The 14,673-nt window shown below is 39.8% G+C and overlaps 1 protein-coding gene across 1 annotated transcript in view; it reads left to right on the top strand.

The window, feature by feature from the left end:
• HIBADH (3-hydroxyisobutyrate dehydrogenase) overlaps positions 1-14,673 on the top strand; it is a 109,977-nt gene that overhangs the window by 79,287 nt on the left and 16,017 nt on the right. The gene's annotated exons all lie outside the window — the stretch shown is intronic.

Genomic DNA, 14,673 nt, shown 5'->3' with positions numbered 1-14,673 from the left:
ACCAAGCCCTGAACCAAGCCATCTGTTGGCTCCATGTCTGGATCTGTGGCTTCCCTAAAATCCCTTAAGAGCGGGCACCGAACCCCCAGCCACTGTAAGAACCGATCCTAAACTGGGGCCCGGGAAGCCAGAATAGACAACTGTAAAATCATATACAGGGAGAAGTGAGCACAGATGGCTAGGGTAGGGGGGTAGGGAGTAAACAAAATTTCTCCATTTACAATGAGCTTGCATCCTGAAATTCTACACACATAAAAGATAGTTAAAAAATAACCCTACCTGAGGAATTATTAAATGATATACTTTAGTGAGGAGAAAGATTCAATCTAAGGAGAAAGGCAAAGAATATCAGAAATAATCATGAGCACAAAATGATTTTTAAAATAAAATTAAAAACTTTAAGTACTGACTATTTAAAAAACCTGTTTTGTGTGTTTAAAAAAAAGATAAAACTAAAACTCTGGACAATAAGATTTACAGCGTAGGGGGGAGTCGCGTGGTATCCTGTGGCTTAACGCATGTTAAGGTTCACATCATGTTTGAGAGGAGAATGGAATCCTGAAAAACCTTAGATGTTATTGGAGGAATTTATAGTTAGTGATATATGTTTAAAGTTTTTAAGTATTATCATTTAGAAGAATAGAAAAGTGATCGATAGATTCCAAAGCCCACAGGAAAATGAAAAGGAACTTAGAAAACTTTTATCAGTTCAGCAGAAGGTAAGGGAGGAGGAAAAATAAATTCAAGGGAAAATGAAAGTAAATACCAAAAATGTGCTAGAAATATGTCTAATCATAATAAATGTAAGCAAATTCACCTTTTTAGGAAAATTTTTAAATGTTTATTCATTTTTTGATAGAGACAGAGCAGGGGAGGGGCAGAGAGAAAAGGAGACACAGAATCTGAAGCAGGCTCCAGGCTCTTAGCTGTCTGCACAGAACCCAATGGGGGGCTCAAACCCATGAACCGTGAGATCATGACCTAAGCCGAAGTCAGACATCTTGTGGCAGTCATATTCTGGGGAACTGACCTTGAGAAATGCCTCCACGGGATTTGTAGTGTCTGTGGATAATAGTAATTACTATCTTAACTGAGATAGGAAATGCAGGAGGAAGAACCAGTTTGGGGTCTGCGTGAGGAGAGAATGGGAAGATAGAAGTTGTTGGAACATGTGGAGTTCATTAGATCAGTGTATTTTGGGGGCGCCTGGGTGGCGCAGTCGGTTAAGCATCCGACTTCAGCCAGGTCACGATCTCGCGGTCCGTGGGTTCGCGCCCCGCGTCGGGCTCTGGGCTGATGGCTCGGAGCCTGGAGCCTGTTTCCGATTCTGTGTCTCCCTCTCTCTGTGCCCCTCCCCCGTTCATGCTCTGTCTCTCTCTGTCCCAAAAATAAAATAAAAAAAAAAAAAAAAAATCAGTGTATTTTGTTTGTTTTGTCTTGGTTTGGGAGATTTTTGAGCCTAGAGACTGTTACAGTGCTGCCTTGTAGTGCCTGGCCTGGTGCTGTGGCTGTAGTAGGAGTTCAGGAAGGTGGAATGGATATATGAATTAGCTGAGATAAATGTATTGATTTACCAATGAGTGGAATTGGAGATGAGATTTATTTTCTAGGTGACGGCACTGAGGCTCCAAGCCACTGATTTGCACAAAATAATACTGTTCGTGTCAGAACCGGAGCTTGAACTGAGGTCTACTGTGTTCACCTGTGCAGGCCATGCCTCTCTGAAGAGACCTGAATTGAGGGTGAAATTCAGCTTGACCTCCATATGTCAGACTTGGTCTTCTTACCTCCTCGAGGCTACTTGCCTGCTTAAGGTAGAGCCTTTTTCTGATTTGCGTATATGCAAGGGGCTGCCTTTTTGTGGTTGGTCTACCTTGAATTGTGACATTCTACAGTTCAGACAAAGGCACCACCATTTCTCATGCCTGTAAGGGAAAGAGGAAATTAAATAACCGTAGCCTCTTGGCCTAAATTTGGCTTCGTAATTAGGCAGACCAGCAGCCCTCACTTTGTTCCCAAGTATTATCTTGGGATTATTGCCTTCTCTTATATCTTTGAGCCGTTTCACTTCACTTTACATCCTCTCATTTTACACTCCCACCTTTCACCCCAACCGGTGCCAGGACCCTAGGCGGTGTCTCATTTTTATGAATGTTGGCATGTGTGTATGTGGCACATATAACATGTTGGGGTTTTTTTGCTACTACCATGTTTGTGGCTTAAGTTTAAATACCATTTGTTATGGGTTTATCATCATTTGCTTCTTTTGTTAGCCTAAGCTTTTGGTTTAACCAATTCTTGATTGTAGGTCTTGTGCTTTGTTTAGTCTCATGTTTTTTTTCAACTTAACTCCTAGATGATCTGTCAGCAGAATTTGTGCATCCTTCCTGTCTTTGGGGAAGCAATCTGGCCTAGTGCAGTGAGCATACTATTGGAAATTGGAGGATCTTAATTTTACCTGTTTGCCTAAACTGGATATATTTGCTTATTGTCTATGAACTGTTATTTTTTAAACGGAGGTTATAAGACTAGTATGGCTTTCCTCAGTTTTCTCTAGATAACTACATTAAGGGTTCATAAAAATCATTATAATTAGGGGTGCCTGGGTGGCTCAGTTGGCTAAGTGTCCACCTTAGGCTCAGGTCATGATCTCATGGTTTGTGAGTTCGAGCCCCACGTCGGGCTCTGTGCTGACAGCACGGAGCTTATTTGGGATTCTCTCCTTTTCTCTCTGCCCCTGCCCCAACTTGCACGCATGTGTGCACATTCTCTCTCTCTCAAAGTAAATAAATAAACAGTAAAAAAAGTTACCATCTTAACCATTTTTAGTATACAGTTCAGTTCAGTAGTATTAAGTACATTCACATTTTTTGTGCAACAATTAAAGACCATCTATCTCCGGAGCTCTTTTTATCTTGCAAAACTGAAATTATGTACTCATTAGATAGCAACTCCATATTTCTCTTTCCCCCCAGCCCCTGACAATCACTATTTTACTTTCTAATTTTAATTTTTAAATTTTTTTTCTATTTCATCTTAGAGAAAGAGGGGGGAGAGAGAGAGAATTCTAAGCAGGCTTCATGTTCCACATGGAGTCCAGTGCAAGACTTGATCTCATGACCTTGGGATCATGATCTGAGGTGAAATCAAGAGTCAGATGCTCTACTGACTGAGCCACCCAGGAGCCCCAACTTCCTGTCTTTATGTGAATTTGACCATCTGGGTACCTCATATAAATGGAATCGTGCAGTATTTGTCCTTTTTTGACTGGCTTATGTCACTTAGCATGATGTCCTCAAGGTTCATCCACGTTTAGCATGTGTGAGAATGTCTTTCCTTTTTAAGGCTGAATAATACCCCATTCTATGTATACACCACACTTTGTTTACCCATTCATCCTTTGATGGACATTTGGATTGTCTCTACCTTTTGGCTGTTGTGAATATTGTGGCTATGAAAATTGGTATATAAATATCTCTTCAAGACCCTGCTTTTAGTTCTTCGGGATATATATATCCAGAAATGGAATTGCTAGACCATATGATGATTCTATTTTTATTTTTTTGAGGAGCTACCATACTGTTTTCCATAGAAGCTGCATCATTTTATATTCCCAGCAGCAGTGCTCAAGCATTCTAATTTCTCACATTCTCGCCAATACTTGTTATATGATTGGTTTTGCTTTAGAGTAGTCATCGTAATGGGTATGAAGTTTTCTTTGGTATTCTTACACAATAAATTCTGATTCATATATATTGAGCCTGAGTCTAGACTTGGAATGGCAGGTTGACTGTTGTCTTTGTACTTGACACACTGAACAAGTTACAACCATTGGCTGTTCATGTAGACAGGAGATAGGATGTATTAAAGGGTAAGGAGGGAAGGCCGTCATCTATGATAGGGTGATGCACATGGCTTATTTTTTATTTAAAAAACAAGGGGCAAGAAATATTCCTTTTTGCTATGATTCGTTCTCATGAAACCAGATGAAGAGTTCTCCCTGCTTATACTGTCAACATTCAGTAGTTGCCTTTATCACATATTTGGTCTCACAACACTTTGTAAGAGTTTTATTATGCAGGTTTTAGTACTTGAAGTCGACCACAAATATAATGAGTCTTTATTACTTCCTATAGGAGTGTTTTCCTACTCAATAAGGAAATAGGTCCAAACCCTGTGTAAACAGCAACATGTCCTTGATCCTTATGCAAATCTAGTTACTTTTCCTTAATGTTATGTTGTGCAGCATCAGAAATGGTTGCACAAAGATATGTAATAGCTGAGGGCTTAGAAAAAATGAGAGCGGACTAAGTCCAGCTTACATTTAGAAGTGCCACTTCTTCAACGATGCCCACTCCACAATTCAAGAGTCCAGATTCTCACAGGGACTCCCGCGTGGTTCCCAGAGATAATAATTCCTTGTTAGTTGAGTGGAGCTTTTTAGCTTCTCTTTAGTTTCTTGCTATCTGCAGTTTACTCCAGTTTGCCGTGAGGTTATCATCTTGCCTTTTCTTACTCCTTCTTATTCTCTACCCTCCTTCTCTATCGGCCATCACTTCTTTTTACCTACCCCCAAAGTTGCAACAGTATAGAGTCTATGCGGACAGTCAGCCCTCTGTAAATAGAGGGCAGCTGATCTTGGCGCTTGTTTTTCCTCTCAAGCAGGCTGGAGGGAGACAACCCCAGAGTAGTGGTGTGGGATATGGCAGCCGTTGAATTACGCAGAATTTGGTTGTTGGCCTTGTTTTACTTTGTGACTGTTAATGCTGAATGCAAGGAGTGGATAGAAAATAGCAGATTCCTGTCAGAGAAAAATGTTGCAAATTACGCAACTCCTAAAGAAGGTAAAATAGAAGGACATGAAAGTTACGAGCTTATCTAACGAACAGACTTTTTTACTTGGCTTTTAGAAATGATTTTGAAAGCTGAAAGATACATTGTCTACAAAATGGAGTTTTTTAAATCACATTCTCCAAAGGCATTAAGTTAACTTTCTCCTTGGACACCAGGCATCAAGCTTTCGGAAGCCCAGAGTTTCATTGCGCTCCAACACCGTGCACCGTCTTCATCTGGGGTGAACGTCGGGGAGCTGGTTTTTACAGCGATTTTCAAAATGAAAGCAAACCATTTTGTTCTGTTTACCCCACCCTTTAAAAACCCCACTGTTTCTGTCTGATGGCTTCCGTACCGCACTCACTGGTCCTTCTCAAGCCAGCCCAACTCCATGCGGAACGTTCTGTTGCTCTTTCAGCATAAGCAGGTCTATTGTGATATTTATCTGAATTCAAACAAGGCTAATTAAAAGAGCTGCTGACAGTTGTTGTGATCTGACTTTGACTGCAGCTTGATGGTCATTATGGGTAAATAATGAACCAGGCCTGCAAATGTAGCAGCTGCCAACTTGGGATAGAAGAACGGCTATTGCTTCCAATTTAAGGATCTATCGACCGCTTCCCTTCTCCCTGCAGATCTTCTGCAGAAAACTAATGTTTTCTGCTGCTGTGTATTGTGGTTTCAGCTGTTTCAGATATAGCCTATAATTTCCCTCTTTAATATTTAACTTAGGACATTATTAGCTTTCAGAGTTAACAACTTTTCTATTTTGAAGAAGTTCAGCTTTGTCCTTACGCATGCTGTCACTAGCTAACCAGCTGTGGTTTATTTATACGTGTTTCATTTATATTATGCAGGAAACAGCTAGTCTTAGAAGAACAAGGTATAGCTTTATGAAGATGTTTCAAAATCCTGTGTAGATGTTTTGTTTTTGTTTTTTGTCTTTAGGAGCTAGATGCACGTCCCTTGCTTTATTTTCTTAAAGATAGACACCTGCTGCCACACCTCAGTTTTGCGTTTTGTTCACCTCACCAGTGACTTTTGAAATACTTTGGTGCAAAGCTCCATCAATACGGAGAAACCTCAGTGACTTTCATTACCATGCGATATTGAATGTATCGTCACTCCATCATGAGCTTTCCCGTGTCCTGTTAGCAAGTAGGGACAGGTGCATTAAAAGTAAGAGAAAAGGCACCTTGTATTCATAGATTAATACACTTTACTGCAGATTTCCCACACTTGTAAAATATAGCTTCTGGATTTCAAAGTCACATTCTAGAATTTGACACCAGGCCAGTACTTAATGACACATCTGTAGCATTTGTTCACCTGCCACGGAAAAGGCTATCTGCATTATGTAAAGCACGAGGACACGGTGGCGCTTTGTGCATAATGCAGCAGAGCTTCGAGATCTTGCTGGGAGGAAATGATCCCAAACATGCCCCTGAAAGACAAGTCTTACTTTGAAAAATAATGATGAAAAATTGCTTATTTCTCCCATGTATTTGTGTCTGTGTTTATTTCAGGAAAACCTAACTAAACTTTGTTTATCTGACTCTAGAATAGTGTTGAGAGTGTTTTTGCTTTTCTGTTTCCAGCATGGATGATGCCAGAAATAGTGTTAACAAGGGGTTATGTTATGCTGGCTTATGTTAAACCAGATCACCCCCTAACATGTGCAGAGCCATTCATCTGTGTCACCAAAACCCAAGAGAACATCTGACATGGACTCTGAAACAGAAACAGTGATCACTTACAAATCAAACATGGCACGCTCTAAACTGATTGTGCACGGCAATCTTTTCTAGAAAGGACAACTAATTGAACATGATAAAGTGTAAAGTTAATTAACACCCTTAAATTTGTTGATTACTTTCACGGGATTATATTGTTCGTTGAGTAGCAGCTTTCTGTCCCAGCTGTCGCCTTTTTCAGCGAATGTCGCTGGTAAACAATAGAGACACCATAACAAGTCGTAAATGGTCCCTGTGACAGCAGCCCCTTGTGAGGCTGCATCTGTAGAAAATGATTAGAACAATTGCATTTTAAAGACGGCTCACATTGCAGCCCAAGTCCCATTGGTCCTCTTCTTGATCTCTTTTGATGGCAGACTGTTTAAAACATTTAAGTTCTTTTGAGTAAATTAAGTGATTTACTACGTTTTGCTATATATCAATGAGAGCGCCTTGGTGGCAGGATTTTTGCAGTATCATAAACAAATATAATTTGAATGTACTTTTTTAGATTTCTTCCCTCTCTAGATTTGACGGCCTCTTTCTGGTAGTTCTAGAATTGAAAATGATCTTCTTATTTGTGACTTGTAAATGGTTATTCTAAGTTATCAGCACTTGAGTAATGGACTTTCTATCATAATCCTTGGTTCAGCTTCTCAGTAAGGCTAAATTCCAAATTTCACTTCTTTGCTGTTTAGGCCAAAGACCTCGCGGTATTCAAGCTGAGTAGATTTACTTGTTGTTATATTTAAAATTTTTATAGCATTTGTGTGATAACCGTGTAAAATACCTTTCCAAAGTATTCTTCCATTTGAGCTTCAAGGTAAGTATGGCAGGTGGTTTTATCAGCAATTTCAGATGGAGGAACCAAGATTGAGAGGTGTTCTAACTTCTCCAAGTGGGGCAGCCTTCAATTGTGACCTCGCTCCAGGTCTCTTAACTCAGAATACATGCTCTTCAGTTTTTTTGTGCCTTCCTAATAATGTGTGTATACATGTGCACTTATTATGCTTCTGCACGTTTGTGCAGCAGTAAGTGAACGTACCATTGCCACATGTAGAGAACAGTTCTCCAAAGTTGAGCTTTTTTGATAAGCTAGAGAACATTGTCTTACTTAGTCTTAATTAGTATTCTTGGTTATTTTAGTAGCCATTGATTTCTTCTCTGCCTACCTCCTAAACAGACAATGAACATTTATCACACATGTGATATATGCTGGGTGCTAAGATTCAAACAGCGCTTGCCCATAAGAATCCTTACAAGACATACCAGAAAAATCACTGATGAGAGTAGTATACATGCTTTATTACAAACATCACTAGAAATGTTATTAAAAAATAGAGAAAGGGGATTATGGTCATGCATTGCTCCTTAGAGTGCACATGAGTTGAGTCTTGAAAGATAAACAGGAGTTAGCCAGGCAAAGGGAGGCAAGGGAATCTCATACAAGGGAGTCACCTAGGAAAGATGTGGATGCATAAAAGGAAAAAAATCATTGCACATTCCAGCTACTGTAAATAGTTCAGTACACATAGCATGATGGTTTTTGTTGCAGGGAGTAGATAGGAAACCAGAGAAGAGTCCAGTTAGAGTCCATTGACAAGAAAAGTAAAACTTCAAAAAATCAGAAACCATTTAAGGACAAAAAAGAGAAAGTTCATTGCTTCCCAGGACTCAGGACAGATACAGTAAGTTATGTAATTCTTCTTTTTGGTGAACACGAACATGCGAATATTTCAGAAAGAAGAACTTTTAGCAGAAAACAACAGTGAGGCGCTATGTAGAAATGCTGAGTGATAGTGAATAATGTCTTCAGCTGCTGGTTATGTTCATGTTGATGCATAATTTGAAACTTAAGCCTGTTTTGGTTCTCATAACAAAACTGCCAGACATTGGGACACAGATAAACGTAAATATTAGACTGAGGTGGTTGTTGTTAATGAGCTCTGTTGCAGGTGGGCTAAGATTAGAAAGAGATAAAAAACAAGAATTGAATTACTTTGAAAAAATTACTACTGCTTTTGTTGTGAAAATGTGACGAACATCATCTATTGTTTCACTTACTGTCTCCTGATTGAAGTTCCAAATGTGAATTTTTTAAAACACGTAACTCGATGAGGCTCCTTTATTCCTCTCCCAAATAGTGTTTGCCAAGACCTCGAAGATACTCAGACCCATATTTGAAATTTATTGTGAAATCTTATGGTTTCATTTTTGTATTTGTTCTTAATTCTGATCCTCAGTTTTCTGATTGTTTTCTTCTAATAAGCAAACTCACATTGGTTGTGAAGAGAGATAGGCTTTTATGTGTGTGTATTTAATTAGATAGTAGGCAGAACTCAGTGTCCGTGTATAAAACATACAAAATTATTTGCTCAGCTCATGTTTTAAACTGCTCTGTTTGATTTGCAAACAGATTCAGAATACCTATATTCTTATCAAAGCTTTCAAAGCCTACCCACAGTTGATGGCAAGACCGTTACTCTTTGAGAACAATTTGTTTCTTTTTCTACCCTTTCTCTTTCTGAGAACTCATTATTCTTTCAATGACGGAGGTCAAAAAATGGAAGAAAAGAGGGAATCAGGATTTGGTGGCGATTGTCCTTGTCCATGACACTTGGTATATGATGCTACCTTTTGGCATTTATTTCTGAGTATATGTCTCTTTTCCCGAATTATGGTTTAGACCTCTTGAGGGCAAAGACGGTGTTTCATACCTACTGTGACCTTATATTCTGGACTTTCTGGAATAGTTGTATTTCAAATATTCTCCTAAGCCCATGGGTTGGAGGAAATTGTTAAAGGCACCGAACAGTTAATTGCTGATGATACTTTTCTTCTTTGCACCTCCACGTGCCTATGTGTAGACCTCTCCTGTAGTATGCATCTGTCTTTTACTATTTATAATTGTCTGTTTGCCTTCTCTCTTCTCCCATCTCCATATACACGTACACACTCACCTCCACCACCACAAACACTAGGTTTCAAACTCCTTGAGGACAAGGATTGTTTCCTCTTATTCCCCAGGGTTTCCTCTTGTTCCCCACAGACAAATGGATCTCCAGCGGTCAGATTTTTTTTATGTCAACCATAAGTAGGAGTGGAAGGAAAGAAAGAAGATAGTTTAGATAATGGAGACTTCCTGTGATGCCTTTGAGAGAGAGAAAAAGAGAGGCTGACTTTGAGACTTTGATTAGATTTAAAGTGTTTCTCCGCTCTAAGGTTGATCGAAATTAAAGCAGTTCCCAAGAGAAGTGGTAGACGCCTGTGCCTTTAAAAACAGGGTGGTCCGGGCACCTATTTTGAATGGTTTGGGCCTTTGCCTTTTCATCTGTACAGATGAGTTCAGTCTTTCTGATTCTGGAGTCATGGGAAAAAAGCACTAGGGGCATCATCACAGGAAGGAGGCATCATCACAGGAAAGTGTCAGATAAAAGCATTAAAGACAACCACAAATATGTAGGCTTATTAGATTTAATGTGGTTACACGAGAAAACTCATTTTCTAATTCGGAACCATTCATATATCGTAGAAAATGACACGTGCCTTGGTTTTATGCATTAACATGATAAATGTGGTGGGAGGGTAGATATTTTGTGAACTTGGCAAGTTCAAATGATGGAATTTCAAAAGCTTAAAAGCAATTCAGTGATAATTTATCTCATCATCTCCCTTTCTAGATGAAACAACTTAGGAGCATTTAATGACTTGCTAGAATGGCAGCTGCTTGGTCTGTAGTCGTTAGCCTCTTCTGTGTCTCTGGGAGAACAGTTACCACCCAGTACTGCGCTCAGTTGTTTCCTTGCTCTCCCCTCTGTCATTGCCTCCTCCTGTCTGTCTTTTTGAACAAATGCTGTGTTTGGTGATGGACCAGACACCGTGCATATGGGGTGAATAAGCCAGTAGAGCTACTGCCCTCATGGAGCCAATGTTCATGTGGGGAATATGGACCCAAACCAGATAAATAGAAGAGTTAAAATAAATAGGTGGTAATAAATAGTGTGAATGAAATTAAAGCAGAAAAGGGGATCGAGAATGGTGGGGTGCCTTTTTTGATTGTCAGATTAAGTGGTCAGGTAAGGCCTCTCTGAAGAGGTAAATTTTGAGAAAAAAATCTGGATGCGGTGAAGGAAACAAGTGACGAATATCTAGGGGAAGAGCATTTTAGGCAAAGTGCAAGTCTTTGAGATGGGAATGTATTTGACTTGCTTCAGGAACAGTAGGAGTTCAGGATGGTGGGAAAGCACTGAGCGATGTAGACAATGGTATGAGATGAGATGGGAGAGGTGGCCAAGGGCTGCATCATAGAGGGCCTTGTAGGGCTTTGTAGGACTTTGAATTTTATACCGAGAGTGATGGGAAGCATTAGGAGGCTTGAGAGTAGGAAAGAAACGTGAACTAGACTTATGTTTTAAAAGGTTCCCTTGGGGGCACCTGGGTGGCTCAGTTGGTTAAGCATCCAGCTCTGGATTTCGGCTCGGGTCATGATCTCACAGTTCGTGAGATCGATCCTTGCATCAGACTGTGTGCTGACAGCACGGGGCCTGCTTGGGATTCTCTCTCTCCCTCTCTGTCTCTCTGCCCCTTCCCCACTTGCATGCGCACGCACTGTTTCTCTCTCTCAAAATAAATAAACATTAAAAAAAAAATGTTTCCCTCTGGCTGCTTTATGGAGGGTAGACTATGGAGGCAAGAGCCGAAGGGAGAGCAAGTGGGAGGCTGTTGCAGTAACCCAGTGAGACATGATGATGGCTCAGTCTAGGGTGGCAGTGATGGGTGAGGAGACAAGTGGCTGGATCACAAGGGTGTAAATTCTTAGGAGCAAGGTCACATACACTCATGTGTATGCATACACTCGTGTAATTCTAGGACTTATCACAGGACCTGATTCTTTTTTTTTTTTTTAACGTTTATTTATTTTTGAGACAGAGAGAGACAGAACGTGAATGGGGGGAGGGTCAGAGAGAGAGGGAGACACAGAATCGGAAGCAGGCTCCAGGCTCCGAGCTGTCAGCACAGAGCCCGACGCGGGGCTCGAACTCGTGAACCACAAGGTCATGACCTGAGCTGAAGTCGGACACTTAACCGACTGAGCCACCCAGGCGCCCCAGGACCTGATTCTTAATAGGTTCTCAGTTTTGTTGAACGAGTGAAACAAATGTGGCATTCTTGTCACCTTCCCATATACCCTGCTGCCGCTGAAAGGTTTTACTAGAGGTCTGCGCTGTAATTTTAACATCACTGTCCATGGACCACTTTAGTACTTCCTAACCTGGGCCGGCCTCCTTCCAGTGTTCATAGGTGTCGTCCAAACCCACTCGTGTTTAGCCAGAGAGGCTAAAATTCTCCTAGAGAAGACAGCGACTAAGACGACCAGATAGGAAAGGACTTGAGGTATCATGTAGGTAAAGATAAAACTCCCACTCCACAAACCCACGGCATAAAGTAGTGAGGCCTGACATCTAAGTAGCATGTCATATTTTACAGCATATATGTGTTCATATATTCACAGCCACTCTGTAAAGAAGTTATTAATGCTTTTCCCACGTTATATGCTGAGAATCACACAGCCAGTGAATGGTACATCCCCTAAACCACATATTCCATCTCCAGATTTTTACTCTTTCTATGAACTTACGAATTACTCTTTCTATGAATTTGTATGAATTTCTTATGAATTTATTTATCAAACAGCCATCTATTGAATGTATCATGCACTGTGGTAGATAATGGGAATGCTGACAGAAACAAGACCTCAGTGCTGATCTTGTGGGAGCTTGTAGTGTAATGGAGGCATCAGGTAAGAAAATCAAACATTGTAATAAGGTGTTATAAATGCTGTAATAGAATTAAGCACAGGATATGTTTTGATTTTGTATACATAATTAGTAAAATGTAGGGTTAAAATAAATCCCTCTCCCGGTATTCTAGAAACTGCCTGAGTTCTATGTTTTCCTATTCGGGGAAGTGGATTTGAATTAAAATGGCATGACACTGTAATAAATTTATTGTTTATTATTGATAGACCTCAAACGCTGTACAGTGTCTTCTGAAATCTGTAGGATGTCTTACATCCTTTAGAGTTCCACCTTCCTAGATATTATTTCCTAAGCTTAAAATGGTTACGTTTATTTTAGGATTAGTTAGGTCTTAATTTTTTGCCTTCACGATGGGACTAGGCTTCATAGTGTCACACGCTTAACGGAATATGTAAGGAAAGACAGGGTTTGGTCCCAAGGAATCCCAAAGCTTTAGAATTGCCCAGGTTAGACCCTTACATTGGCATGTAGGTTATGCAAAAGTCCTAGTAATTATGCCACCACAATGAGATGAGAGTAGAAATACCACAGACATCTGAGTTAGAAGATGAATTATTCTTTTTTGTGTGTGATCTTCTCGTGCTTAAGTAACTTATTTCTTCTTTTTGAAATATGTGTTTGAACAAGTGAGAAAGTACACCTGTCAAAAGATTAACCAGCTGAGAACCATTGTCAGCATTAATTTTCCTTTAATAAATGACTCTCTGAAGCTATTTAGCAATCCGTAATCTAGATACAAAGCTATTGACCTATGATGGATAGTGCTGGATTTGTTTGTAAGCTTTGACTTAAATCGTCTACTTAATTTTCCTAGGTCAGATCAACAGGATTAGGAATCAAGATGGTTATGTGGTTTGAATAAAAATGGCTATAGAAATTGAGCAAAATAATTGTAAAAGAGTAATGATCTACCATCTTGGTGAAGTAAATTAGAAACTAACAAAGTGACAATCACTTAAACTTCAACATTATCAGAATGTTCAAAGGACACAGACTGGCTAATTAAAAGCATTTGTTATAATTGGGTTTTTGTACATAATCATTTCCGAAGTGTGTCTGAAAATACTGTGAAATAATGTAATTTAACCTTATGTGTGAGTATCCTCGGCTTTCCTAACATGTGGGCACTTCCTCTTCCACAGTTATTTGGCTAACATAATGCTGACCCTCTTTTGCTTTTGATAACTAGTTAAAATAGCATAAACTGTAATAGAAAGGCTGCTTGATTTGGCAATAGCAAAATATTCACAATTTCAATGAAAGAGGAGTCTCTTCACGGGGTTTTTATATATAAAAACGGTGTATTTCATTGACTAAACTAAAAAGTAGGCCATTATTTGTAGTTATCGATTCTAATGGCCAGATTTGATAAATAGACAATGATGGTTTCTTTATTCCTAGCCATACTGTAAAATCAAGTGTAAAGGCAAAAACTGTACTAGCTTTCTTCCACACACTTTCCTGGTTTTGACCAACAAAACCCAACTTGAAAATTATGAATTAAAATTTTTTTAATACTAAAAGCAGCAATAATACTCTTGGTTTTCTTTTATAGCTGATAAAATGTTAGATGAATGAAGCTTCCCCTCCTTTTTTTAGGGACAAGTCTAGGGCATGTTTTGTGTGCTAACCAATCATTTCAATCAATGACCATGCATCAGACCTTTCTAAAGAGCTAGGAAGGAGTAGCCCAGCCACAGCTCGTTTCTTCTCCCTGCTCATATCACTAGGAATGAATTGCCCAAACGGTGTATAGGAGGAGGGAAAAGAAAAATCAAATACTGGGAAGTGCACATCAGATTTACCGGTCTAAATAAGCAAGTGTTTTCTTTAACTTAAAAAAAGACTCTTACCATCTGAAATGCCTACTTGTTTGTGGGAGAAAGAGCCAGGTCTTCCTCTTTGTAGATCTCATCGGTAGATAGCATGTGGGGAGCAAGCAAATGGACTAAAGACACCCAAATCCCCAGAATAGCAGATCCCTCTGGCTCTTCTCGTGCTGGTCAGGGCACAAGGGCCTTTTTCATATACTTTCTATTGCTTGAATAGGTTTCTTAGAATAAAAGATGCATGAGAAGGACAGATTCCATATGTTTTCACTCCTGTGTGGATCCTGAGAAACTTAACAGAAAACCATGGGTGAGGGGAAGAAAAAAAAATGGTTAGAGAGGGAGGGAGCCAAAACATAAGAGACTCCTAAAAACTGAGAACAAACTGAGAGTTTATGGGGGGGTGGGAGGGTGGGGGGGTGGGTGATGGGTATTGAGGAAGGCACCTGTTGGGATGAG

The sequence above is a fragment of the Panthera onca genome, chromosome A2 (assembly GCF_046562875.1).
Source record: "Panthera onca isolate mPanOnc1 chromosome A2, mPanOnc1 haplotype 2, whole genome shotgun sequence".
Lineage (NCBI taxonomy): Eukaryota > Metazoa > Chordata > Mammalia > Carnivora > Felidae > Panthera > Panthera onca.
The sequence above is the reverse complement of the archived record's forward strand: the minus strand, read 5'-3'. Positions and strand labels throughout refer to the sequence as shown.